The sequence below is a fragment of the Phyllobates terribilis genome, unplaced genomic scaffold (genome assembly GCF_046119375.1).
Source record: "Phyllobates terribilis strain yellow unplaced genomic scaffold, ASM4611937v1 Scaffold_348__1_contigs__length_1988982, whole genome shotgun sequence".
Lineage (NCBI taxonomy): Eukaryota > Metazoa > Chordata > Amphibia > Anura > Dendrobatidae > Phyllobates > Phyllobates terribilis.
The window spans coordinates 545888-563341 of NW_027363108.1; positions in this window are offsets into that span (position 1 = coordinate 545888).

Sequence of the window (17454 nt, forward strand, 5' to 3'; positions counted from 1 at the left end):
CCGAGCCCAGGAGTCCTAAGTGGGCTACCCGGGACCCCCCGATGACCGCGCGAGAACAGCGGCGATGGACCGATACCTTCCTGAGAGGCTGGCTGGAGGGGTCCAACGCGGCAAGAAGGGAGTCAGTGGAGGAAGCTCAGACCCGGGGGCGGGTCATAGAATTCCGTATCCATGAGGGGTACGGGTTTCTGGAAGAAGAATGGACCGGGCACGAGGTGTTCATGTCCCGCGAGGCGGTAAAACGGGACTATCTGCCTGACCGTTTACACAACCTGCACGTGGGGGACATCGTGCACTTTGTAAAATGTGAGTGCCAAAACGGGTGGTATGCGGCTGCGGTCACCCGCCCATATAAATGGGAAGACGTCCTAGAGAAGGACCGACAGGTCTTCGAGAGGAGGGCCAAAAGAGAGGCTAAGCAACGCTGGGCTAGGGAAGCCCCTAAAGGCTTTCTGTCCCCACCTAAGGCCAGTACTCCACCGACAGAGGAGCCTGGGAGGCGGCAGTGGGGAGATATTGTGAGCGACGAGGAGGAGGATGTCGCCAGCAGCAAGGAAGCCGATTTCCTTAGTGAGGTGCCAGAGAAGGAGTCGGCACCACAACACCCAGGAGGGGCTGAGGCAGTTGAGCAGGGGGCTGCCAGAGAGACTCAGGCTGGTGTTAGCCAGGAGGTCCATCATTTTTCTGTCACCAGCTACGGCCCTACCCAGGTCGGCTGTGGCAGTGCTACGTCCTCGGACGAGGACCCCGGGCCTAGCAGATACCCCGATCAGCCGTGGAAGTGGAGGAAGCCACCTTCATCTGCAGCATGGGCCGCCTTCATGAGGGAACAGAGGGAGGTCCGGAAGAAGTGAGCTAAGTGGGCTAAAAGGTCCGTTGACCTTTCACTTCTTCTCCTACTAGGACCCATCGGTGGTGGTCCTTTCTGTAGTTTGGGACTGTTACCCAGTGGGGGCGAAGTGCCCCATGTTGACTTCAGTTGAAACAAAAAAAAAAATGGAGGACTGTTCCCCTACCTCCTAGGCCAGGAAGGCCTTAAGCAGCACCCAAAAGTTGCGTGCCCGGGAGAGCTGCTCTTTTTGTTTTTATTTTTGTTTTCTTTTTGTTGCGCTTGTTGCGCCTTTTTCTGCTGGAATTTAAATTGCTGAGGCACACCTTGAGGATGGTTATCCTCCGAATCTAAGAGACTTGCGGCCTAGCGGGAAGAACCGGTGACCCCCGCTAGGGCCAAGAAGAAAAGAGACTCACAGGGTGTTACCTGTGACGGTGTGCCTCAGAATGTAGCCCCAGGAGGGGATTAAGGGCTATTGAAGAGTTGACCTGATTTAAAAATGTGGACATGGACACTTCGTTTCCAGGGCCCTTAACCGAGAAGGGCCGGTCTTCCATCCAAGAAGATGACCTCAGGACCAGTCGCTTACTAAGAATGTTTTAGTAAAATTTAGTAATGTAATTTTATAACTGTTGATTGATGTTTATTGCCTAGTGTGGTCAGGGACGACCAACATTAAAGTGTCGGGGAATGTAATAGTGGGGGAGGGCGTAGCCTTCCCTTGAGACTGAGAGAACAAAAGGAAGAGTTCCTGAAGACAGACCTCCCCAACTGTGGTAGGCCAAGCTAAGGGGGTTAGCTTTAGTGGTCCGGTTGGTAGAGCAGAGGCGGAACTTAGTGCCCTTATCAAGCCTAGAGAGATATAGAGTTTGTTCCTGTTATAGTTCCTTCTGGGCTGTAGTTCCTGAAAACAGCCACAAGATGCCACTGTTCGGGGTGCAGATGTCAGGATGAGTCTGCTAGCCGAGCTATAGACAGTGATGGGTTAAGGTTCTGTGATGACAGCTCACTGAGGGTGGGCATATTAGGAAAGTCTCTGTTTTAATTTCCTGAATCAGGAAGTGATAGAGTAGTACAAGAAGGGATTGCGACCTGATGAGACGGCCTTACTATAGTGGCTGCTAGGGTAGACGGGAGCTCCGAACCCTCAGACAGTGAGATCCCAGTGCGCAGTTCTCCCCACGCAAGAGCACGAGTCCTGTTCGCTCGCCGTAGAAACTCACCAAAGCGTAGTGAGGACACGGGGCACTTCTCGTCTGCAGGCAGCAGAGGAAGCTAAACAGTACTCCAAGCCAAGACGTGGGGGAGAGATATCGGATCCGTTCACTGTTAATACAGAGGAGTCTCTAGGGCCAGGAATTATAGCCACAGAGATGCTCCGCTTAAAGAGGGAACCAGGGCTGAAGCAGTTAACGGCGCCTGTGAGGGAGATGATTACCTGTCGGGCCTTATCCATTATATCTGACTGTAAATACTGTAAATATTCCTCTTCCCCAAGTAAAGTCCAAGTTCTGGTTAAGAACCTCGTGTCCTCTGAAATTATTGCTGCCCTGGTCCCAGAAGAAAATTGCCTGGAGACAGCCGCGATCGGATGGCGTGAAGTAAGTGAAGAGCACTACATACACAGCCACACTTCAGAGAGAGGACACGTATTGTCTGTAGGGTGCCATAGCGAGAGGGGGCTACAGCTCGCCCACGACTACCTCGCTGGGGCACCTTACATTTGGCGTAGTCGGCAGGATGCGAGCTCCTCGCATGAAGAAAGCGGGGAAGAGCCGACACAGAACACTGAGGAGAAATTGTTGGAAGGCATGCGGCCCAAGATGGCGGCCCGAAGCATGGATTCCAAGATGGTGACGACGGCGGTAAAGTCTGGGAGAAGAACCGCCCATCATGGGAGTGGACGGCGCTGGAGAGCGCAAAAAGATGTCCAGCCCCTACGAGTTCCGGCCCGAAGAGGGATGGGCCCAGCGGTGAAGATGCGCCCCAGGATGGGACGTCCAGTGAGGAAGAGGGTGCGGCACTACATACACAGCCACACTTCAGAGAGAGGACACGTATTGTCTGTAGGGTGCCATAGCGAGAGGGGGCTACAGCTCGCCCACGACTACCTCGCTGGGGCACCTTACAGCCACATAGTACGTTTCTGACCCATCTAGGGAGGTGTCCACTGTCAAAGCAAAGGTAGCTGTTAACATCAACCTGTTTAAAATGGGTAGACGTGGACAACCTCCCCGACTGGTCCACCCGCACCAAAAGGTCCAAATAATGGAGGGTTGTTTCTGACACAGTTGCTGTAAAGGTAAGACCCCATGTATTCAAATTTAATTCTTCCACAAACATAGATGCCTCCTCTTTAGTCCCTGACCACAAAAAGAAGAGATCATCAATGAAACACTTGTAGAGGAGAACATATCCAGCTGCAGAGGGGGACTGCGCGATGAAGACAGACTCAAACACCCCCATAAACAGGTTAGCGTAACTGGGGGCGAATCTCGTCCCCATCACACAGGCCCTCAACTGCCTGTAAACAGATGTCCCAAAAGTAAAAATATTGTTGTTCAAAATGAATAGGATCCCCATCTTAAGAAATTCCTTCTGGTCCTCCAAGATAGTATCATCCAAGGACAGAAAATGATCTACCGCAGATATGCCTAGCTCGTGAGGAATATTGGAATAAAGAGCTGTGACGTCTAAAGTCATCAGCAAACAACCTGGCACTGAAGGAACATCTCTAAGGTGACTGATCAATTGGGATGAGGCCTTCAGATAGGACTCTAACTAAAGAACAAACTTTTGCAAAAAAAGGGCAATTTGATCAGTGGTTGTTTCTCTTGTGGGTCCCCAAAAGGCATGTTTTGCCAGAGCATCTTGAGTGGTTCAAAGACTTTCTCCTCTAATACCACTGGTAAAATATATACCATTAGACAATTTTTAAACTGTCACTCCATGTTCGTGGTATATCTTCTTGAATATACGTGCGGCCTACAATACGTGGGCCGTACGATACAGGCCATGCATGCACGGATGAATAAGCATAGGTCTAACATTCGTAGTGGTTTCCTTCTACATAGCATTTCTAAACATTTTTCTGTGGCGCATAATAAGGATCCTACTGACTTAAGGCTTAAAATTATTGATCAGATTGCTGAAACCACGACTGACCGCTTGGGTCGTTTAATTAATCGTGAGAGTTATTGGATTTTTAGATTGGGCACTCTGTCCCCTGAGGGCCTTAATTTAACAATTGAGAATGCGATTCATTAACCCTATTTCTCTCTTGGTTCTTATTCACACATTACTAGTTTTTATTCACTTTTTATTTTTTTTATTAATTTTATATTTTATTTATAATCCCTGCTTTTAGTACATCATGACACTTATTGGGTATACTGTGGCATCTTTTATCCTTTCTTTTTTAACCTTTTGATCTAATGTAGTATTTATATTCATATTTATATGATATTCATTTCTTTTACTAATTTTTTTTTTTTTTTTTACTTCCTGTTTTGTATTTCCTGTGTTGTCATAATTGTTAGTGTCCTTTGATTGGTGCACCTACCCTATATAATGGTTGCTCTTTCATTTGCTCTCTAATCTACCTGAGGAAGATAGCGTCTGCTATTGAAGCGCGTGGTGGCGTTAGAGAACGTACTAAACAATAAAAGGTTTGTGTGCTATAACCTAATCCCCTGTCTAGTTGTTCTAGCGCTTCACTAACACCGCACAATTCCTTCTTTCTTGATTGCTAATCTCCCCTGTGGAGAGCGGTGGAAGCTGCTCTGTTTACAACTAGCCTACTACAGGACCTGCCGTGTTGTCATTGTGGAACGCCCACTTCGGTCACACGGTCATGGTCATGTGACCGCTGAAGCAGACAGAATCTCCCTACAGCAGTTCCTGCTAAGCTGCAGTCATCTTACAGACTCCCACCTGGAAGTGTTTTCCCTTGCTGTGAGGGGCTCCTTTGCACAAGGACCAGGTGAGTGGTCACAACATCTCCCCCTTCATTCCGCCCCCCCAAACCTCAGGCTCTTCACCATTGGCGCTCCAACTGCTTTTGTTTTCCATGAACTTAAAAGTTCGGCATTTATACCGGATAGTTAGTCCAATGCTAAACGCCGAACATGGACTTTCTCTAGAAGTCTGTTGCAATGTTCGGAGTTGTGGGGGAAGTCCGTTGTAGAGAGTTTATTTTTCTTACTCAGACCCAAAGTTCGGATCTCCATTGTTTTTCAATGAGGTTCGGGTCCTGGTTCAAGTTTGGGTACAGTTCTGGTACCCGAACCAAAGTTTGGAATACAGTTTGGGTCGGGTACCAAGATCCAAATTTCAACAGGTCCGCTCATCCCTTATCCTGAGCTATGGATGTTTACAGCCTGATTCTTTGTGACCCATTCACTTTAGCAGGATTATATGTATCTAAAAATAAATATTATTTATTTTATATGTAAAAGGGTTCATCATGGTTATTTCTCTCTCTGGTGTGTTGTGAGTCTGGATGTAAGGTTATAATGAAAAAAAGAATAAGTAAAAATTATATTTTGTAACTTATAAGATATTCATTGTAATTATTTATAGTAATTTCGCTAATGAATATTCTGTAATTCCAACTACATACAAGTATGTTAAGAATACTTAACTGCCCTTTTGTTTTTGATAGAAAATTATCTAATTAAAAAACAAAACATTACCGATTGCATTCCAGTTTCTTTGCTTCTTGTGGGCATTACTGTTGAGGCTGCACTTGAAAAGCATGTTATTCAATGCACTCTTTTTATTGTTGTCAACAAAATATAAAAAGCAGAAAGTTAAAAAAAAAACTGTTTTGGCAAGAAAAACTAAAGGGTTATTTTTCATTAGACTTGTGAAACAATTGTTATAAAATTTTCATTTTTGCAACTTATTTATGAAAGCTAACAATACCAATCTTGTTGCCAAGTGTAACTTTCTTTTTTTCCAACAAATGAAAGCCCAAGTTCTGATTTAAAGAAGATGTTTCACCATTTTTTAGATGCTAAACTGGCTATATCATGATAAAGTGGCTGAAAATCGGAATAAAACATAATTTTTTATTCCTCATCTCCTTTGCACAGCTGTTAGCTTGTAAAGTTTATATACTAATTAACGTTACAACTAAGAAACGGCAGGATCACAGATTCTTCTCTGAGGGCGTTTCTCTTTTTCCCCTGTATCATGTTGCCCAGTAATAAACAAGCAGCGTTGCACAGGGAAAAAATAAGATGTCCCAGTGAAGGTTAGACCAAGCTTTCTCTATTAGATCTGGTAAAATTGATGAGTCTAACTGGGTCACATGGATCTCACCGTCATCACTACCTGTGATTACGAGTGCAAGGGGAGTAGAGCATAGCAGTATGACATTACATTCACCATTCTGCATCAGCGAATACTGCAAAGTGGTGTATGTAATGACTTACAGCTCTTGTCCTCCTCCGGGCACTTGTAATCACAGTAGGTATTGGCAGAGAATTTTGTGTGACCTGGGGAAGAGAGCCGAGTAGTGTTGAGTGAGTGTGCTCAGTTAACCCTTCACTGAACACGCTCGAGTGCTGCCCGAGTATTTTCGGCATGCTCAACAACTGTGTTCGAGCTGCCGCTGCATGTGTCACGGCCACTAGACAGCTGCGACACATGCAGGGATCACATAACAAACAGGCAATCCCTGCATGTGTCGCAGCTGCCTAACAGCCATGGCAGGCAATACCTGTGAGTTTTTTTTGGCTGTATAACAGCTGCAAAACATATGGAGCGGAGACTCGAGCACACGCGATACTCAGTATATACCCGAGCACCCGATGCAAACTCAAGTAGCGAGCACTTACACTCAACACTAGTCGCCATATCGTCGTCTTTTTTTTTTACTTTGGAAAAAATCCCATCCCCAACACAACCCTAACTTTAACCCTAATACAACTCCAACCCTAGCACAAACCCAACCTAACCCTACTCCAACCATAACCCTAGACCAACCCTAACAGTAGCCCACCATAACCGTAGCCCAACCCTAACCCGAGCCTAACCCTAACCCTAGCCTAACCGTAGCCCAACCCTAACCCTAGTCTAACCCTAACCCTAGCCCAACCCTAACCATAGCCCAACCATAACCTTAACCCTAGCCCAACCCTAACCCTAGCGCAACCCTAACCCTAACTCTAGCCCGACCGTAACCCCAGCTCAACCTTAACCCTAGAGGTTTTTTTTTGCGCCGTTTTTTACACCCGGTGCCAATCGCCGCGGCACCGCTTGTGTGTGGGCGCAATCACAGTATGAAGTAATAGTACGTCCCTGGCCCAATAAGCCCATGGCACAAGGACGTACTATTACCACATACGTCAGAAAGGGGTTAAAATCTGAAATGTTGGCCTACTGAAATGTATGTTCAGTAAATGCACTCAATACTTGGTCGGGGCTCCTTTTGCATCAATTACTGTATCAATGTGTTGTGGCATGGAGGCGATCAGCCTGTGGCACTGCTGAGGTGTTATGAAAGCCCAGGTTGCTTTGATAGCAGCCTTCAGCTCGTCTGCATTGTCGGTCTGGTGTCTCTCATCTTCCTCTTGACAATACCCCATAGATTCTCTGTGGGGTTAAGGTCAGGCGAGTTTGCTGGCCAATCAAGTACAGTGATACTGTTGTTTTTAAACCAGGTACTGGTACTTTTGGCAGTGTGGACAGGTGCCAAGTCCTGCTGGAGAATGACATTTCCATCTCCAAAAAGCTTGTTGGCAGAAGGAAGCATGAAGTGCTCTAAAATTTCCTGGTAGACGGCTGCACTGACTTTGGTCTTGATAAAACACTTCACACTAGACGTCAAGCAGCTTGGATTGTGTGCCCCTCCACTCTTCCTGCAGACTCTGGGACCTTGATTTCCAAATGAAATGCAAAATGCACTTTGCATTACTTAATGTGTCAATGACTGTCTTTTGGACATCTGTCAAGTCAACAGTTTTCCTCATGATTGTGGAGCCTACTGAAACAGTCTAAGGGACCTTTTTAAACTCTTAGGAAGTATGTGCCCACGATGCAGAAATGAAGCAGAAAATTTCTGCAGCATTTCTGCATCTCCCTGGCAGAAAAAACGCATGCAGATTGTGCATGCGTTTTTCCTGCAGAATACATGCGGAATACATGCGGATTCACATGCGTTTCCGCATGCAGATTGACAAGCGCTTTCCAGGCGATTAGCATCATTTGGAAAGTGCTTGTCAACTAAGTCACTCTATATAAATCCATGCAAACAGCATGGATTTATATAGTGTGACCGTAAAACAATGCTTAAAATAAAGCTATACTCTCCCCCGATGCCCCGGCGTGTGCTGCAGCGCTCGTTCCTGTCTGGTTCCTGGCTGCCGGCATATCGGGAAACACAGCGGTGAAGGGCTTGCGGTCACATGACTGTGACGTCACCGAAGGTCCTTCAGCGCTGCCGGCATGCAGAGAGAGCCGTCGGAAAGGTGAATATAAACTTTATTTGTTATTTTAATCTTTTTTTCACAGGTACAATGGTACCCAAGTCTGGATGAGAGTCTTCTCTCCTCCAGAACTGGGTACCATACGCACATTGAAACGCATATTATCCGTGTGTACAAATGTACAGACACGGATTATATGCGTCTCAATGCAAGTCAATGGCGGCAATTCCGCTGCGCTTCCGCAAAATTAATGAACGTGCTGCGGATTTATGAGCGCTGCAGAAACGCTGCAGAAAAATCCTCAGCATGTGCATTGACATTGCGGAATGCCATTGGGGACCATGGGGTGCGGATTACCAAGCGTTTTTGATGCGTTTCCGCTGCGAAAACGCATGAAAAACGCATCGTGGGCACGCAGCCTTAGGAAGTATTTGCAGGTGTTTTTGTTAATTATTCTAATTTACTGAGATAATGACTTTCATGTTTTCATTGGCTGTAAGCCATAATCATCAAATTTAACAGAAATAAACACTTGAAATAGATCACTCTGTTTGTAATGACTATATAATATGAGTTTCACTTTTTCTATTGGAGAACTAAAATAAATTAACTATTTGATGATATTCTAATTTAGTGAGACGCACCTGTATGTAGGATGACAATAATATCAGTCAGACATCCACTATAAACCTGTCTACTTTGGGCAAAGGGGATAACACTCTTATAGATGCAGCTGTTGAGGTATCAAAAACTCCCTCTTGCTCTTGTCTAGCGCCCCCTGGCTGTAGCCCTCATTAATAAGACCTTTTAGCTCACTCATGAACCCCTCTAATGGGTTACTAGATAGCTTTTTGTAACCCAACCCCTCACTTAGGAATGATTGGCACAGTAATAAGTAATTCTCAGTATTATTATTATTATTATTTATAGCACCATTAACCCCTTAAGGAACGAGCCACTTTGTAGGTTAATGACTATGCCAATGTTTTCAATTCTGACCACTGTCATTTTATGAGGTAATTACTCTGTAACGCTTCAACGGATCCCCCTGATTCTGAGAAAGTTTTTTCGTGACATATTGTACTTCATGATAGTGGTACAATGTCTTCGATAACTCTCGTGTTTATTTGTGAAAAAAAATGGAAATTTGGCGAAAATTTTGAAAGTTTTGCAATTTTCAATATTTGAATTGTTCTGCCCTGAAATCAGAGATATATTGTACACAACATAGTCAATAAATAACATTTCCCACATGTCTACTTTACATCAGCACAAATTTGGAACCAAATTTTTTTTTTTGTTAGGGAGCTATAAGGGTTAAAAGCTGACCAGCAATTTCTCATTTTTCCAACAAAATATACCAAACCATTTTTTTTAGGGACCACATCACATTTGAAGTGACTTTGAGGTGTCTATATGACGGAAAATACCCCAAATTGACACCATTCTAAAAACTGCACCCCTCAAGGAACTCACAACCACATTCAAGAAGTGTATTAACCCTTCGGGTGCTTCACAGTATCTGAAGCAATGAAGAAGAAAAAAAATAACATTTAACTTTTTTTCACAAAATATTAAATTTAGACGAAATTTTTTTTATTTTCACAAGAGAAACATATAAAAATGGACCACAAAATGTATTGTGCAATTTCTTCTGAGCATGCTGATACCAAATATGTGTCAGAAAACCACTGTTTGGCCACACGGCAGAGTTTTGAAGGGAAGGAGCGCCATTTGACTTTTTGAATTTCAAATTTGCTGGAATAATCAGCGAACGCCATGTTGCGTTTGGAGAGCCCCTGATGAGCCTAAACAGTGGAAACCCCCAACAAGTGACCCCATTTTGGAAACTAGACCCCTCAATGAACTTATCTAGGTGTGTGATGAGCGCTTATTGCTCTTCCCAGCCCCATCATTCCTCTCCCCAAGCCCCATCATTGCTCTCCCCAGTCCCATCAGCCCCATTATTGCTCTTCCCAGACCCATCAGCCCTATAATTCCTCTCCTCAGCCCCATCATTGTTCTCCCAAGCCCCATCAGCCCCATAATTGCTCTCCCCAGCCCCATCAGCCCCATTATTGCTCTTCCCAGCCCCATTATTGCTCTCCCTGGCTCCATCCGCCCCATCATTTCTCTCCCTGGCCCCATCAGCCCCATTATTGCTCTTCCCAGCCCCATCATTCCTCTCCCCAGCCCCATTATTGCTCTCCCCAGCCCCATTATTGCTCTCTCCAGCCCCATTATTGCTCTCCCCAGCCTCATCATCCCATCATTCCTCTCCCCAGCCCTATCAACTCCATTATTCCTCTCCCCAGCCCCATCAGCCCCATTATTGCTCAACCCAGCCCCACCATCCCATCATTGATCTCCCCAGCCCTACCATCCCTATCATTGCTCTCCCCAGCCCTATCATTCCTCTCCCCAGCCCCCTTCATTGCTCTACCTAGCCCCACCATCCCATTATTCCTCTCTCCAGCCCCATCAACCCCATTATTCCTCTCCCCAGTCCCATCATTCCTCTCCCCAGCCCCATTATTGCTCTTCCCAGCCCCATCAGTCTCATTATTCCTCTCCCCAGCCCCATCATTCCTCTCCCCAGCCCCATCAGCCCCATTATTGCTCTCCCCAGCCCCATCATCCCCATTTATTCCTCTCCCCAGCAGCCCTCTCCCCAGCCCCAATATTTCTCTCCCCAGCCCCATCAGCCTCATTATTGCTCTTCCCAGCACCATCATTCCTCTCCCCAGCCCCATCAGCCCCATTATTGCTCTCACCAGCCCCACCATCCCACCATTGCTCTCCCTCCTCCTCCCCTCCCCACCATTTCAGTAAAAAAAACAGAAAAAAAACAACAAATTACCTCAGCTCGCTCCCCTTCAGCATCCTCCTGGTTGCCGGCAGCTTTCTTCCTGACCAAGGCGTGCGCTGCATGATGACATCATCAAGCTGCGTGCGCCTGGGTCAGGGAGCAAGCAGAGGACGAACCCTCCAGCTCCGCTGCTATTCTCCTCACTGACCGCCACGTGCAGGGAGCAGCTGCACCTTGTGGGCCCCTTGGTGCAGCTGCATGGTGGGGACCCGGCACAGCTGCACCGGCAGTGGTATGTTCACCCCTGGACTGCTATGGGGCCCCCCCCGGCTCACGGGCCCCATAGCAGTCGCATGGTCTGTCGCCATTGGCGGTACGCCACTGACCACTACATTAAAAGGGATTGGAAACCTGATGTAATGGAGGGTGGCAGAAACCAAATTGCCTGCTACGTGTCTCTGCTCCACTTGGCTCCTACATTAGTTTTGCTACATCTACCCCAAAATAGGGTGATATTTCCTATAATCTGCCGTCCTTGTATAATACGGGGTTATCTAGGACTTTGATATATCAGGGGGCTTCTTACACTCGGCACCCCACTGATCCATTGTTTGCAGCTCACATGGCACCCAAAAGTGAACAGTGTATGGAGTCAGGACACCACGTAGTGGCCATTCTCAGGTACTACAGCTCAGCTCCCATTGAAGTAAATAAGAGCAGAGCTGCAGAACCTGATAACGGTCTTTACACAATGTACAGAGCTTAGGTGTTCCACCTCCATATACTGTGTACACCCAGCTGCCGGGGGAGCTGCTGCGGACCTCCACCCATCCAAAGGATAAGTCATCAATATCTAAGTCTTGGACAACCCCTTTAACATATGGAGAGTTTAAGATAACACATATAATGTGTTTGCAAAATTAATGTTTATGATATAATTTCCCAATAATATCACCTCAAATCTTTGTGATCCAATGGTCACTGACCTGACACAGTGACGTGATCTTTTCAAGATAGTCATCTGGTGAAATAATTGTACCCAAAATCATAGGTTCAAGATATTCCTTTACTACAGATTTGTCAGGAATTTCAGATGGATTTACAATAGTAATCTCCGTTCTCCATATTCCTAAAGGAATAATGCGAAAAATTAGATGGGATCATACAATTGGAGCTGATCTGCAGAACCCGACAGTGAATAGTGACCAGCGTGCTGGAGTGGTGTGGATCCGCTCCGAACACCATCTGGCCACCGCTGCATACAGCAGATAGTTGGTGATGCCAGTTGTTGGGACTTCGACCGATCTGACATTGATAACCAGTGCTGGGATTAGGTCATTAATGTTACAGTAGCAGAAAACCACTTTAACTGCAAATACTGAACAAAAAATGTCATCATCTCAACATCCAAGTCCAATTTTACTGATTTTGTTTCCCCCAGAAGTAATGAAACACCCTGATAGTTAGTTTTGGCGTATGGCACAACAAATTAGAGTGGCCGACAATACAGCGCAGAGTGGTTACGTTTCGCAGCCTATGATCCACCAGATCCATGTATAAGGCATTACTGCATCATGGAAGCCATAGACAGAAAGTACCTTTATCAGCTTTGGAGAGGACAGCACAGCCTTGTATGGGACTGTAGGGGACGTCATTATGACAGATACATTGTATTCCTGCTCAGGTCTCTGGTTAAACACCTCCATGTGTTAAAGCCACAGGAAGCCCAACCTGTGCAGGACATGAACATTAGTTATAATTTATATAGAGAGGCAAATATACCGAAAGTGTTAATAAAATGGGAAACTACTTAGTGCTCGATAGGGATCCACCACTCTAATAGAAATTGGTCTGGAAAATACCAGTAACGCGGTGTCCATCATAACAGAGAAACACCACGCTATTTGCACTGCCTACTATACACAAGGCAGGTAGTAGAATGAACTATAAACCAGTTCAAGACCAGATTATTTCTGATCATCACCAGGCATATTTTTTCTTTTTCGTACATGGGATTTTAAGATCTCTAAAAATGTCTCTGGTTCAGTCGTCCAAATAACGTTTGCCTTCATTTTGTCATTACTGAATTCCCCTGTAACTGGGGCTTATATGCCAGGCCAAGTTACAGGGGAATTCAGTAATAAAACATGACAAAATTCAACTTCCTGCAAACTGTTGAGTCAATCTGGGGCTAACCTAGCAATGCATGCTGCCAGCAACCGGTACTCACATGATCATCGTCATTGCTTCCTAAACTATACGCACAGCACTTGTTTAGGAAACAATCAGGAAGGCAGAGGTGGTAATAAACCATTTCTGACTTCTCTATGGGAAGTCCAGAAGGCTCATGTGTACATGTACATGTGTATTGATGAGGATATGAGGATTCAGATCTACACAATACTGTACCGATAACAATCCTGGCTATGGAATTGCAGGATAATATGTCACAAACATATCTGGATAAGCTGGAGGTTTGGGCCGAGAAGTGACAGATGTGATTTAACAATGAAAAATACATTTTCACTAGTCAGATGTTATGTTCTGCTACCAAAGCTAAGGAAAGAGAGGAGATCTGTCCCTACTATGAGACTCAGCTGAATCCCTACGATGTAACAGGGAACCTGATCCTGCGATCAGACCTGCTAAAGTCCTAATCTAGTCTGTACGAAGACCTATAGATGTGGGGAGGGAATCCCTACAAGTACTAAGGACTGGGAGGAATATGGGACACCTCCTAACAGAAATAGTAGCAGACAGACGAACAAACAAAATAGATAGAACATAGAGGTCCGTAGACCAAGCAAACTAACAGAGATAGATACAGAGCACAGGCTAGCTAGAAAGTAGATATACAATGAAGTCCAGCAAAGCCAGAAGGGCGGAGCAGGACTAAATAGGCCAACAAGGTCATGTGACCAGCAAAGGAAAAAAAACCTAACAGCAAGGTTCTAACAGTACCCCCCCTTCTAAGAGGATCCTCCGGATCCCCTAGGACCAGGCTTATCAGGAAATCTCCTGTGAAACGCTCTGATAAGTCTGGACGCGGAAACATCATCTGACCTCACCCAAGAGTTATCCTCGGGTCCGAAACCTTTCCAGGCCACAAGATACTGCAAACTACCTCTATACCGTCTAGAGTCAAGGATGCGAGAAATTTCATATTCCCCGTCCTCCACCACCGGAGGAACAGAGGCAGAGGCGTCACCATCCGACACAACAGCTTTTTTTAACAGAGAGACATGAAAGACCGGATTAATTCTCCAGGAGGTAGGAACCTCCAACCTAACAGCAGATTGGTTGACAACCTGAAGCACCTTAAAGGGCCCTACAAACTTGGGACCCAATTTCTTAGAAGGAATCCTCAACCGCAGATTCCTAGAGGACAACCAAACCATGTCACCAACAGCGAACAAAACCTCCTGTCGTTTCCTATCAAAGTAGTCTTTAGATTTTCTGTTGGCCTCCTGAAGATTACCACGCACATCCGTCCAAACTCTTTCCAAATCACCGGAAAAATTCTCCTCCTCAGGCACGGCAGATCCCAACTTGGAGAACGACCCAAACGACGGATGTCTCCCAGAACAACAAAAAAAAGGCGAACAACCAGCAGAAGAAGATGTATGATTGTTCAGAGCAAATTCGGCAAGTGGCAGAAACTCAGACCACCCCTCTTGATTGTCTGCCACAAAACAACGCAAGAACTGCTCAACATCCTGGTTTTTCCTTTCTGTCTGGCCATTAGATTCAGGATGATATCCGGACGAAAACGACAAATGAATTCCCAACCTGTCACAAAAGGCACGCCAAAAACGAGCCACGAACTGAGGACCCCTATCAGAAACAATGTCAGTAGGAACGCCATGAAGTCTGACAATTTCCTTGACAAAGGCCTTAGCGAGAGTTTTAGCGCAGGGCAGTTTGACGAAGGGAACCAAGTGACACATCTTGCTAAAGCGGTCCACGACCACCCAGATGACAGTAAAACCCTCAGAGGGGGGAAGGTCAGTTATAAAGTCCATAGCCAAATGTGTCCAAGGAGCACTGGGGACCTCCAAAGGACAAAGCAACCCCGCAGCAGGAGTATGTGAGGACTTAGATCTAGCACATATAGTACATTGGCGCACCCACTTAATGACTTCCTTCTGCCATCCAGGCCACCAAAAACTGCGACCCACCAGTCTCTTGGTCTCAGAGATTCCGGGATGACCTGCCAACCGAGATTCGTGACACTCAACAAACAAATCTCTCCTAAAGGTCTCAGGCACAAACAACCTCCCATGAGGAGTGTTAGATGGGGCATTCTCCTGAGCTTTAAGAATCTCATCTTCCAAAACGGCGTCTAAAGCAGCTATCACAACACCTTCTTGTAAAATGTTTTCCTCTTTCTCAGCACCGACTATGGGAGAAAAACTGCGAGACAAGGCATCCGCCTTAACATTCTTAGTACCAGGGATGTAAGTAACGGAGAAATTAAACCGCGAGAAAAACAGTGCCCACCTAGCCTGACGGGCATTCAGGCGCTTGGCAGCATCAAGATATATCAGATTTTTATGATCCGTAAGAACCTGAACGGGAAATTCCGCACCTTCCAAGAAGTGGCGCCAGTGTTCAAATGCGAGTTTAATAGCCAATAATTCCCGATTACCAATATCGTAATTCAATTCAGTCTCCGAAAATTTTTTTGAAAAAAAGGCACAGGGATGTAATCCATCCCCGTTATCCTGAGACAATACTGCGCCAACCCCCACAGAGGAAGCATCAACCTCAACCAAAAACGGCCTAGTAACATCAGGCTGCATAAGGATGGGAGCAGAGGTGAACCTCTCCTTGAGATACACAAAAGCTTCAATGGCCTCAGAAGACCACTGAACCGCATCAGCACCTTTCCTGGTGAGATCAGTCAGAGGTTTGACAATACTAGAAAAATTTTTTATGAACTTTCTATAGTAATTGGCAAAACCCAAAAACCTCTGTATCGATTTCAAACCAATAGGCCTAGGCCATTCCTGCACAGCCTGAACCTTAACCGGATCCATCTCAAAACCTTTGCTGGAGATAATGTAGCCCAAAAAACTAATTCTCTGTACAGCGAACTCACATTTCTCCAGCTTAGCAAAAAGCGAATTGTCCATTAATAACTGTAATACCTCACGCACGCTCCGCCAATGAGACTCCAGATCTGGCGAATAAATCAAAATGTCATCCAAATACACAACCACATTTTTACCGATCAAAGGTCTAAGGATGTCATTAATCAGATTCTGAAAAAATGCAGGAGCATTAGTGAGACCAAAAGGCATAACCAGATTCTCAAAATGACCCACAGGAGTGTTAAAAGCAGTCTTCCATTCATCACCCTCCTTCATGCGCAACAGATTGTATGCCCCCTTAAGGTCAATTTTAGAGAACCACTTGGCCCCCAATAACTGGTTAAACAGATCAGGAATCAATGGCAGTGGGTAAGGATTGCGTACCGTAATTTTGTTAATCTCACGAAAATCCAGACAAGGACGTAAACCGCCGTCCTTTTTTTTTACAAAAAAAAATCCAACCGCCACAGGAGACTTAGAGGGCCTAATGTGACCGGCGGCCAAGCTTGTCTGTATGTATTCCTCCAAAGCCTTCCTCTCAGGAATAGTAAGGTTAAATAAACGACTCTTAGGAAGAGTCGCTCCAGGGACAAATTCAATAGAACAATCATAGTCTCTATGGGGAGGCAAAACCTGCGATTCCTTCTCAGAAAAAACTCTCCAAAAATCCTGAATAGGAACAGGCAATTCTCCCCTATCCAAAGCTGCAATACGCCCGTTACAACACTTGTCATAACATTTATGGCTCCAGGATTTAATTTCACTGGTAGACCAATCCAGTACAGGATTGTGAAATTTTAACCAGGGCAAACCCAATATTACTGGAGAAGGCAAGTTATTCAACACTACCAAATCCAATTTCTCATGGTGAACACCATTAATAGTGAGAGGAAATTCACTGACCTTGAGAGTAATATTCTTCAAAGGGGAGCCATCCACAGAAACCACAGCAATGGGGGATGACAAAGGTTCAGGTTTTAAATTGAGTTTTTCCACGAATCCCCCATCAATTACATTCAGTGTAGACCCGCAATCAACAAACACCCGAAATTCCATTAATTTTTCCTGAGCAATCGTGGAAGCAGCTAAAAATATACCCTTGGCATTTAAACAGGCAATACGGGCATGACTGACCATTTTTTTTTCTTTCTTCATACGAAGCTCACAGCCTTTAATCAAATGACCAGATTTTCCGCAGTAGAAACACAAGCCTTGCGAAAAACGACGGTCTTTTTCTTGAGAGCGAGGTGCCACCGATCCAATCTCCATCGGTTCACCACTGTTAGT